Consider the following 12,579-nt stretch of genomic DNA (forward strand, 5'->3'; position numbering starts at 1 on the left):
CTTGTTAATTGAAAATAATTTCAATTATAGCTATACATTGAAGTGCAAGAAATATTCAGAGGAGTAGTTCAGATCTTCAGTTGTTACTGTAAATAGATGGGCTGAAATTTTTCTAGGGACTAGAAAACTTATCTTAATTCCCAAGGAAATGCAACACTTACCAAAAATCATGCAAAATATTTCAGTTTCTCCAGCTCAAACATTCTATGATTCTAAGTCAGCCAAATTAAAATAGAAGACTGATGGAATGAAATAGGAAGAATGTGGAAGAAATAAACTCCCAGAAATAATGATAAAGAGTTCAACTGCTTTGTCCTTACAACCAATACCTGTCTTTGGACTGCCCTAAGAGCCTCCAGTAGATATAAATCAGAGTAGGGAAGGTCTAGGGAGGCTGGAATCGGCCTTTGCATTAACCCTTGAGAGAAGAGATCACTGGTTGTCCAGGTGTATGCATACCAACACAAGGTAGTAATGAGAACGGATTGTACTCAGTAAATTCCAAAAAACAAAATCTATTATGAGCTGTCTATTACTTCCAATAGCCTGCTCCTCTCTCTAAGAGGTTCTGAATCTATAGAAATGAATACTCAAAACCAAGCCCATATAAAACTATGGACAGAGGATATTGAAATATAGATTCCGCTGGAAATATAAGATCCCTATATATAATATTATATAACATATAATATAGCATCTTGATATAACATATACATATTATATTAGTATATAATATTTCCTATATAATATGCAATATATTATAGATTATGTGATATATGTTATAAATTGTTACATATGCTATATGTTATATAATATCCCAAATACATATAACCAGATCACCATATGCAGAACTGTTACTTAAAGTTTTTTTTGCCAGTCCTAGTGCTTGAACTCAGGGCTTTCCTCAAGGCTAGAGCTCTACCACTTGAGCCATAGCACCACTTCCAGCTTTTCTTTGTATGTGGTATTGAGGAATTGAACCTGGGTCTTTGTGCATGCTAGGTAAGTACTCTACCACTAGGCCAAACTCCTGGCCTACTAAAATTTTTTCTAAGACTATTTCCAGCACTTTGAGACCCATATAGTTTTTCTTTTTTTTTTTTCCTTTGTTAGTACTAGAGATTGAATGCAGAGCCTCACTTGCTAGGCAAGTACTCTACCACTTAAGCCATGACTCCAGCCCTTTTTGCTTTTCATTATTTTTCAGGTAGGGTTTCCTAGGAAAGCCTAGGAAGCTTTAGGTTCTGATCCTCTTAACTACAGCCTCACACACAGATGGGAGAGCACCTGCTCTCCACCCTCTAGGATTTTTGAAGAAGATGCTACTAAGAGGAGTTCTACTTCTGATTCTGGGGGTAAATCAATGAGAGTCTACCACAACTTCCTTTGGAGACTTCTAAGACATCATTCAGATAGCTTGAAATGACCATTTTCCTATAGCTGGAAAACCTAGCAAGTGCTGCCTGGTGCACCAGGGTAAGACTATATTGTGCCAACCACGATGTTCAGGCCAAGGGATTTATGGACATTTTCCAGGTATAAGATGCAGAACACACAGGACTGATCAAGTCAAGAATCATCTGAAGCCTTGTCCAGCTGGATTTGTTTATAGAGTAGAGCTAGAGATTGGAGGGGATTCCAAATAAGCCTCAGTAATAGAAGTATGTGAGCCAAGTGGAATGATCTATAGGACAGAAGTCTTCAGGAAAACAATCTCCCATGGAACCAAAAAAGTCCCAAGGAAAGTCAGCTTCGAGTTACACATGAGTCCCATCATCATGTATAAAGCTATCAACTTTCATTTCTATGACAACTGTCTTATTTCTTGCCATTCTTCCAACTTCAAGTGCTCAGACAGTAGCCAGTGGGGAGAGAGAGGGAAAAAATTGAGAGAAGTGGTATATATTGGAGAAGAGCCAAATATTCACTGCTCTTCCATTTCATGCCTGCTCTAGACCAACAAACAAGCCAGGCAAACAATCTGTGGTGGGTGGAGGGGCATTTACCATGAAAGATAAAGTAATGGCTGCTACCACCTATCTAAGAGATAGAGATCTGGAGAATAACAATTTCAGGCCAGCACAGGCGAAAATTTAGAGCACTCCTGTTTTAATCAATAAAGTAGACATGGTGGTTGCACACTAGTGGTCTCAACTACACAGGGAGAATAACCATCTCAAGGTTTAATGTTGGCCTAAGAGAGAGAGAAACAGAGAGAGGAGGAGGGAAGAAAAAGAAGAAACAATGGGGGAGGGGAGGGGAAGGAGAAGGGGGGAGGGAGTACAGGAGAGGAGGGGATAAGAGGGGAGGGAGAAGAGAGGGAGAGGGGAAGAAAGAGGGAAGTGCTGACCAACCCTTACTACAAAAACAAATCATAACATTTCTTACTAATTGGAACAAACAAAAAAAAGTCTAATTAGGTTGTCTATAATTTTTAATCTTCAACTTTCTGTTTTGAAATAGTATGCAGCACAAACTTCCACTTACATCTTAATATTACTTACAGACATATTTTAATGTTATCGATATTAATATCATCATCACTATGATCATCTAAGAGTAACTTATTGAAATCATATCCTGCTTCTACTTTTGCTCTAAGAATTGCCTAAAAGTAAAACAATTCTCTTACACTATTATAGTATAAGTATTGTGCCCAGGAAATATTACTTCCAGGTAATATCATTATCAAATACACCAATGCAGCTATTTGCAGATTTGGCTATTTGTTTCAACAATACTCTTAGCACTTTTATTTGTGTGTGCAAGGGGGTAAGGGTGAGTGTTGATCTGGGGCTTGAACTCATGGCCTGGGTGCTGTTCCTCAGGGTTTTTATGGTTATTTGGGTCATTTTTTTTTTTTTTGGCTCAAATCTCATTCTCCATTACTTGAGCCATAGCTTCACTCTGGTTTTTGAGTGGTTAATTGGAGATCAGCGTCCCAGACTTGTCTGCCTGGGCCAGCTCTGAATTTCAATTGTCAGATCCCAGCCTCCTGAGGAGCTAGAATTATAGGCATGAGCCACCCACACTCAGCCTTATTCTTAGTGCTTTTATTCCTGATTCAAGATCCACTGAAGAATCCCCTCATTGCCTTAATCCCCTGTCTCTTTGGTATCTATTAATCTGTGCCAGTCCTCAACTTTCTTTTTTTCTCATGACAATGACATTTTAAAAAAAGATAAAAAAGAATACAGGGTCAGGTAGTAGAGCTCTTGCCTCGTATGCACAAAGCCTTTGGTTTGATTTCTTAGTAGCACGTACATAGAAAAAGCCAAAAGTGATGCTGTAGCTCAAGTGGCAGAGCACTAACCTTGAGCAAAAAGTGTCCAAGGACATTGCCCAGGCCCTTAGTTCAAGCCCTAGGACTGGCAAAAAAAAAAAAAGAGTACAAGTGTTTGCTCAGTAGGATGGTCCTTAATTTGTTTGTGTACCATTTCCTCATGATTAGATTAAGACATTTCTGGCAAGAGTTTACAACTTTTGGCCTAATTAAATTCTACTTCTGGGAATCTGTTATGAGGAAATACTAAGCATGTAAAAGGCCATTTTCATGGCTTTGAAACAAGACACATGTCAAATAATAAAACCATAGCCAACATGTTTGGAGAGCACATTCAATATTCTATGTTGTACATTGTGTACATTATCTGATTGAAGGAAGTGGATATGATGGCTCTGCTCAATGCCTTCACAACTGTCCTTTCCTTGGCTGCTCACAAGAATGAAGCAGAGTGGTCTTGAACATCTGTGGTTATCCATTCCTCTTGAGCAGATTCTTTTATTCCTCAGTGTCCTCTACAGCAGAGAAGGGGCATCTAGTCTACTGGATCCAGTGAGCACTCCATACAAAATTCCTAAAGGACTTTTGGGAGAGATAGAGCAGAGCCTTCTAAGGAAAAAGCTTTGTCCTCCTAGTGTCTTCCTTTCTATAAAGCCCACATGGCTGCTCAGAATCATGGAAGCCATCTTGTAGCCATGACATCATAGTGGTCATGGAAGGCCCACACTAAGTGTAATGGACTGAATGGATGGGAAGAACCTCAGCGTGATGGCATTGTTGAATTGCATATCCAGTTTTGGACCATGTTCTTCTACTTTATTTGAGTAATAATCTTGGATATTTAAGCTATGTTCATTGGAGTTGTGTACCTTGCTGTTTCAGATAGTGCTAATGATACAAGTTATGGTAAGAAGTGAGATAATGATGTTACTTGCCATAAGTGCTTCACATTTTATAATCAGTTTTATGAGATAAAAGTTACCATGTCACAGCATTTTACAGAAGAAGCTTGATTATTAAAAAAAAAAAATTAAGCCATGTGCCCAGGCACACAGCTGGTGGCAAGGTTTGAATCTTAAGCAATTCCACAGGCTCATGTGTTAAAAGCTTGGTCCTTCAGTGCTGTTGGGAGATGATGGAGCCTTTAAGAGGTAGAGCTTAGCAGAAGAAAGTGAAGTCACTGGAGAGCTTGCCCCAGATTTCTCTTTCCATCTTCCCTTTTTCCCTTTTCTGTGTTTATTTCCTCTTTACCCCACTTCATCCTTCTCCATTACTCCTTCACAACCACTATAGGATGAACAGCTTTGCTCTATCACTTTCTCCCTGTCATGATATTCTACCTTGCCACAGTCAAAAGCAATGGAGCTAGCCCACCATGAAGGAAAATCTCCAAAATTGTGATCCAAATAAACTTTCCTTCTTTCACATTGCTTATTTTGGGGGTATTTTGTTACACCAATGCAAATCTGACTAATGAGGTTAGTGATGAAAAAGTTAGGGTATGAAGTTTAGGTGATTTGACTTCAAAATTCAGATTCTCTACAACTACATTCGCCTTGTCTCAAACAAGAATATCATATAGATAATCATGGCATACATAATCAATGGGAAATTATTAGATACACGATGATAAAGAGTAAGTTGATAGTTTTAAAGAAAATATGGCTATTTATTTACTCTTCTTGTGTTATACTTTATTAGTCAGTTCTTTGTACCCAGTTTAAACAAAGAACATCCCCACAAAACAAAACAACAAAAACTTATCAGAGTAGTCTAACCTAATTATTATAAGAAGAGCTTCTGGAGGAACATCTGTATTTCAATCTTGATGCCTCTAATCACAAGCTATATATACCTTAAGCCAGCTGCTTAGTTTGTCCCTCAGCTTCCTCTTGTATAATGGAGCATACGATAGTCCTTATTTCATATTTTTAAGATCAGGATTAACTAGAATAATGCAATACTTGGCACACAATATTACCTCTTTTTATTTGCAATGTGGTCTATAGAATGTATCATAGGAGTCCTGCTGCCCCAGACTCTATGCTTACAGCTACATCTTTTCCTATATCATTCCTGGTGGAATGAGAGAGATTATTTTACATGGTTCCAATAGTGCTGGACTTTTGTCCTGACTTTCACTGATCCTAAACCTAATTAGGGGAACCAGGTGATTGTGCTCCAGGCTTTGTCTGACACTCACCTTAGATGCCCAAGATGGAGGCAACTCCATCCAATCCACAAAGGAAATGTAGTTCTCCATGGAAAATGAAAATCCTAGATTGACATGGCAATATGTATCTGCTTTCCCTACCACCTTATCGCTCAGAGCTGGTGTTGAAATTCAAACTCATACAAAAAGATATGTAAAGGCATTAAGATAAAGACAAAGGATATAAACAAGGTAAAACAGAAGTAAGACTGACAAAAGCATGTTTAAATATAAAATGCAAAACAGCATGCACAGCCTGCTTCCTAAGAATATGGATGTAACAGAAAGCAACACATGCACTGCATGTGGAGAAAAAATCAGAAGAAAGTATTCCGGCATGCCCACCCTAGATGTGAGAGTCAAGATGTTTCTCTCTTCCAATTGAGTGACCATTATTACAGACAAGAAGTCTGGTCATGATACATGAGTGAGAAGAATGATTTCTCTTACTGGAGGTCTTCAGAAGGAAATCCTGTCTTTCCTAAGGAGAATATCACCTATGGGGTTGGAATGGAAGCCTATCGCTGAATCTGCTCCCTGCAGGGACACAGCAACTAGCAGAGAGGAAAGGTCACACAGTGAGCTCATCTAGTTTAGACATAAACACCAACCAAAAGGTGACTACTTCATTTTTTCCCTATGGGGAGAAGAAAGTAGACTGATGGGAAGATAGAAAGTTGGAGTCAGGATCAAGCAGTGGTCATGTAGCCACTCTAATGAGGAGCTGTAGTAGATAGATGACCAGTATCTGACTTCCTGGCCTCCATAAATTCCCCCTTCCTCTATGAGACAGGACTTTGGGAAGCTTGCCTAAATGATTGTCTGCAAGAAGGAGTTATGTCTTCATTAGCATCTGTGTGTATGTCATTCGAAGAGTGGGAAGAGCCGTGCCTGTTCTAGGAGGCACACTGCCCACCACCAGCCTCTGCTGATATTCTCAAGGGCATCTGTACATCCTAATTGAAGACCAACAGTGGGTGATAGGTCCCTGCACAGACAATAGCCTCACTAGGCCATGCCATCAGGTTCCAAATCCTTTGATGCGACTCTCACATTCAGGCATTGCCCGTGTGATGGCTTCAGTTTTCACTGCTGCAGTTCTCATTTGCTGGATCATCCTTGCCTTTGTAGATAATATTTCCTTCCATCTGGAATATCCTGGATGCATGGTTCTTTGTGTGGTAAATTTGTCTTTTAAGGCTCAGCTCCAACCTCACTGTGTCAGCAAAGTCATTCTTGCTCAGCGTCAAGAATAAGTCATTTCCTCTCTGAGCTTCCTCACCCGCACAGAGCTTTCTACTGCAAAGGATTCCTGCACTCTGTCCCACAGAGCCCAGCCTTCTTCTTCCCTCTTTACGGGTATTTCATTCCTAGACCATGCATTCTGAGAAGTCAGCAAACAAGTATTGCTAATTGTTTTTCCCCTGCTGTCAACTATAACGGTACCTTAGCATTCGGTGAGTAATTAGAGAATAGATAGAAGGCATGTGAATGATAAGGAGTAAACTCATTTAATCCCCAGTGAACCAGTTCAAAGGCCTATTGGTTATAAAATGCTATCACATGAACAGACCCATGGAAAATGAAAAGACATGGTATATTATAATATAATATAAATTCTATGTTTAAAATACAAATATATAAGGCAGAACCTGGTGGCTTATACCTATTATCCTATTTAGAAACCTAGAGGATCATAGTTCTCCAAATCAGCTTGAGCCAAAAAAAAAAAAAAAGAGAGAGATCTCTGAGACTTCATCTCTGATTAACTGGCAAAATTCCAGATTGAACAATGATTGCTCAGGGCTCCAAATTCATACCCTGGCACCAGTATGTTTTTTAAATGTGTGGATATTTTTATTTATTTTTTTGTGATGTTGGAGAATACTGAACACATTTATACTTTTCATATTTAAAGATTTCTTGCATCAAACAAAAAATGAAATGGAGAACTCTAAATTCTCTCTGTCTCTGTCTCTCTCTCTCTCTTAATTTTTTTTTTTTTTTTTGGGTGCCAGTCCTGGTACCTGAACTTAGGGCTTGTGTACTGTCACTGAGCTTTTGTGCTGAAGGCTAGCACTCTGCCGTTTGAGCTACAGCTCCATTTCTGGCTTTTTGGGGGGGAGGAGGGTAGTTTATTGGAGATAAGTGTTTCATGGGCTTTTCTGCCTAGGGTGCCTTTGAATAGTGATCCTCAGATCTCAATCTCCTGAGTAGCTAAGATCACAGATGTGAGTCACTGGTGCCCAACAGAACTCTGAATTCTAATGTCTATTAAAATACCAGGCCACAAGCCTTTCTGTATCTGGCCCCTGTTACAAGATAATAATAAAGGAATGTACTTGCTAGTAATAATTTATATTCTCATGAAATGTCTGATTCAGTACTCAGTTACTCACCTATTTATTGAATAAGTGGCTGTTGAGCTCTGCAATAGGCTTTGTTGTAGACATTAGATGTACGTTAATGAACAAAAATATCATAGACCATCATACAAGCATGAAAAACAATAAAGCAAATAAATAAGCACTTAAATAAGCAATAAATATAGTATACATTTTTTTTTTGCCAGTCATGGGCTTGAGCTCAGGGCCTGAGCACTGTCCTTGGACTTTCTCAAGGTTAGAGCTCTACCACTTGAGCTTCAGCACACACATTTCTGGCTTTTTTTTTCTATGTATGTGGTACCGAGGAATTGAACCCAGGTCTTCGTGCATGCTAGGCAAGCACTACTATGACTAGGCCAAACTCCCGGCCCCATAGTACACATTTTTATGTACTAAATCTGATAATGATGAGAGCTAAGAAGAAAAACAAAGGTAAGAAATGGGTTGAAGTAGGAAATGCCACCGGAAGGCTGAGATCTGAGGCTCACAATTCAGAGTCAGTCTGGGCAGAAAAGTCCTTGTAAGACTCTGATCTCCAATTAACCACTCAGAAATCAGAAGTAGCACTGTGGCTCAACGTTAGGAGAACTCAGGGATAGCACCCACGTCCTGAGTTCAAGCCGCACAAATGACAACAAAAACAAACAAAATGAAAAAACAAAAAAACTTGGTCATGGAAGGTGACATTTAGATGAAATTGTGGTGGGGTCTTGGGTGGATTTTGGAGGAAGGGCAGAAATATTCAAATGATTAAATTTTTCTCTATAGTTCTGAGAGGACCTGTCACACACTGTCTACTGTAATTCATCCTCACAGATCTTGCATTCCATTAGGTTGTGATTAGTAGTGGTGATCAATAATTTTTTTGCCAGTCCTGGGGCTTGACCACAAGGCCTGGACACTGCCCTTGAGCTTTCTCAAGGCTAGCATTCTACCACTTGAGCCATACCATTACTTCTGGCTGTTTCTATGTATGAGGTACTGAGGAATTGAACTCAGGAATTCACACATGCTAGGAAAGCACTCTACTACTAGGCCACACTCCCAGCTCAAGATCAATACTTTTTAAACAATGCTTACAAACTAGAAGAAACTCTCCTGGAAGTAATGCATCCTGCCTGACAACTTGTCTCAATCTTGAAGGATGAGAGAGACTGGAGATAATATAAGAAGAGGACAATGGGAAGAAAGCCTGAGCAGAGGTGGACCAGGGCAGAGAATCTTTCCTATTTTAGGATCAAATTGGAGATCTGCCCTCCTCTATCTTCTGACAGTTAAGGAGGAAGACTGGCTGCATGTTGTAGGCCTGTAAGCCAAGAAGAGAAGATCACACTGCCTGCAGAGGCTATGAAACCACTAAAGAGGCTTTGATTAGGAGATAACCACATGGACCAATTCTTTTGGTAAACTTAACCCAGTAGTAAAGGACTATTAGATCAGAATAAGTAGATTCTTCAACAAAAAGCCATTTCAAATCTTCAGTCATCCACACATTAATTAATGAGACTGAATGGAAGAGGGAAGGACTGATATTTACAAAGGGGTGACATTTATAAAGATTAAATGGCATACTTAGAAGGTGATGAGATCAGAAGGGCAAAGAAGAGGAAGAAGGTAGAGCTGACACACTCACAAAATTCACAGAGGGGAAAACACATGGTGTCCTTCCAAGACGTAGGACTCTGATCCAAAGGGAATATGACTCACATAGAATCACAAAGTTAGCCAAAAGCTGAAGCCACGCCCAGATTTCCTGCTCTCCCAGTCAGTAGATGAATCTTAAGTTTTAAACCTGGGAAACAGGAAAGTAGTGCCTCCAACAGAATGGGTGATTATAGCCAGGCATTTAAGTTCTCAGCTAGGCAAAAGACATGGGGCATTTTAGTTTTAAACTTTGTGGATGGTTCAGAAGAAATATCCACTGGGAATGATTCTGCCCTAATTGCTTTGTGCCCTTAAGAGAAGTCATTATAATCTCTCTGAGCCTCAGTTTCCTCAGATGCAAAGAGGAGATAATGATATGTGATGAACGAAGTAAACAATTAACATATACATGTTAAAGTCTTAAACAGTGTCTAACATGAAGTGTTATTGGTTGTTATATAAAATAGGATGAGACTGAGAGAAAGATTAGCTTTGGAGGGGATAGGAGAAGAGAGGATGTGGGGAAGCTTAAGAGGGGAACTTATGATTATTGAAGTCTCATAAGTAAAGGGAGGGATCTTATAATGGTAGAAAACCAAACCGAATGACGTAAAGATTCAGAGAAAGAGGAAGGCCAGAAAAGGCCAGCAAGCGAGGAGCCAAGGCCTGCCAATCTTAGCTTTCCACAAAGGATGATGAAAAGAGAAATCTCAACTATAGGGAACTGAAAAGGCAGAGAGAATGAGGAAAGAGGCCACACATATTCATTTCTGTGAATATGTCCAAGGGAAAAGAAAACTGGAACAAATAACTATTTGAGTAACTTAACACATGCATAATGGATTGTTAAATGACTGTTGAGGATGTTTGGAATGATAGGTAAATATCAAGGAACTGTCTGCATGGAAGATCTGTACATGCTAGTCTACTCTCCAGTCTTAGGTACCAGATGTGAAGTTAAACAGCACAAAGTGAGATAAGATAGAAGATTTCATGGTCATTTTTACCTATCCAAAATGAGTTTCCTGAACCACGAGTTCCAAAAGTTTCACATATTTTCATTGTATTTTATTTGTGTTTCTGTGGAAACCAGTATATGGTGTTTGTTTGTGGATCACAGGGCTCGAACTCTGGGCCTGGGCACTGTCTCCGAGATCTTGAGCTCAAGGCTACCACCCTACCCCCTGAGCCACAGCCCCACTTCCCGTTTTCTAGTGATTAATTGGAGATAAGAGAGTCACAGACTTTAGTGCCTGACTGGCTTTGAACCATGATCCTCAGATCTCAGCCTCCTGAGTAGCTAGGATTACAGGTAGGAGCCACTGTACCCAGCTCACCGGTATAAGTTTGATGTATACTAAAGTGCATTTTATCGACATTTAAGAAAGTCATCTGAAATCTTAGTACGCAGTGTACTTTAGACTGGAACATAAGTTTTTAATGAGTTATTATTTGTTCACGGATTCAGGAAGTACTTACAGAATTACTACTTACGATATTTTTTCTTTTTTATTGTCAGGGTAATGTATAGAACAGTTAAATTTACATTCGTCAGGTAGTGGGTGCATTACTTCTCGAACATTGATAGCCCCTCCTCATGTTTTTGTCTCCTTTTCCCTCTTCCCACCCTTCCCAATCATCTTGTTTCCCCCTACTCTTCCTTATTATATTTGTTCTTTTTTATTGTTATTAAGTAGTTGTACAAAGAGTTTACAATTCCATCAGTCAGATTATTTAAACATACAATGCTTCTTGGTTAATTTCTACCTTTCATTCTCTTCTATTTTTCCCTCTCCAGCTCCTCTCCACAAGTTACATAGCACATAGCTCATTTTTTTTTTTTTTTTTTTTTTTTTTTTGCCAGTCGTGGGCTTGAGCTCAGGGCCTGAGCATTGTCCTTGGATTTTCTCAAGGTTAGAGCTCTACCACTTGAGCCTCAGCACCATTTCTGGCTTTTTTTTTTCTATGTATGTGGTACCGAGGAATCGAACCCAGGTCTTTGTGCATGCTAGGCAAGCACTCTACCATTAGGCCAAACTCCCGGCCCCCATAGCTCATTTTTATATAGTGTACATTGAAGATAATGATTTTTCTTTTTCTTTCTGCCAGTCTTGTGGCTTAAACTCAGGGTCTGAGCACTGCCTTTGGGCTTTCTCAAGGCTAATGCCTTACCACTTGAACACAATACCACTTCTGGTGTTCTCTGTGTATGTGATGCTGACGAATTGAACTCAGTACTTCATGCATGCTAGGCAAACTCTACCACTAAGCCACATCCCCAGCCCCAGATAATGATTTTCCTATCCACATATTTGCTCATAAATTCCAGTGCAGTAAATATTCTGAGAATATCCTTGAGAATTCCAAATACCAGAAACATTCAATTTCAGCAAAAGAGCCTTCAGATTCTTTCAATCTGATTTTGCCGCCCATGTAATGTTAACATTTCAGAACTCTGTCATATCTGCTTAAAGGTATTGATACTGGCAGAGGGCAGAGTGAGAGTTACCTAACCAGCTCTAAAGTTTTATTCAACTATATGACTAGGCCAAACCAGAGAAACGAGACCTTTGGAAGGAGTCAACATGCAGTCCACAGGCATTTGAGCATTAGCTTACAAATTAACATGTACTGGACCAGCTCTGTCCAAAACCATCATAATGTGGCCCACAAATGTGAAAAACACAGGTATATTTTTTTGTAGCTTTTCTTTAGTACAAGCCACATTTTACAAAGGGAAAGACAAACAGGTGGAATCAGTTTTAATAGTATGTGTTTTACTGACTTAACCAAAGATATCCAAAAGTATCATTTTAACATGCCATTGACAGGAAAATTATTAACAAGGTATTTTTGCATTGTTTTCTGTACTATCTTGGAAATCTAGCCTGGTATTTTCCAGTCCATTTTAGCTCAGACTAACTGTAATGTCTAGTGGTCAGTAACCACACAGAGCTTGTGGCTACCATATCTGTACATTTCAGCTTTGAACCCCCAAAAATACATCCGGGTAGCATTTTTCAAGGGCAAGGTGACAAATAAGACATTCAATA

The sequence above is a fragment of the Megascapheus bottae genome, chromosome 3, assembly GCF_031878675.1.
Source record: "Megascapheus bottae isolate mThoBot1 chromosome 3, mThoBot2.hap1, whole genome shotgun sequence".
NCBI lineage: Eukaryota > Metazoa > Chordata > Mammalia > Rodentia > Geomyidae > Megascapheus > Megascapheus bottae.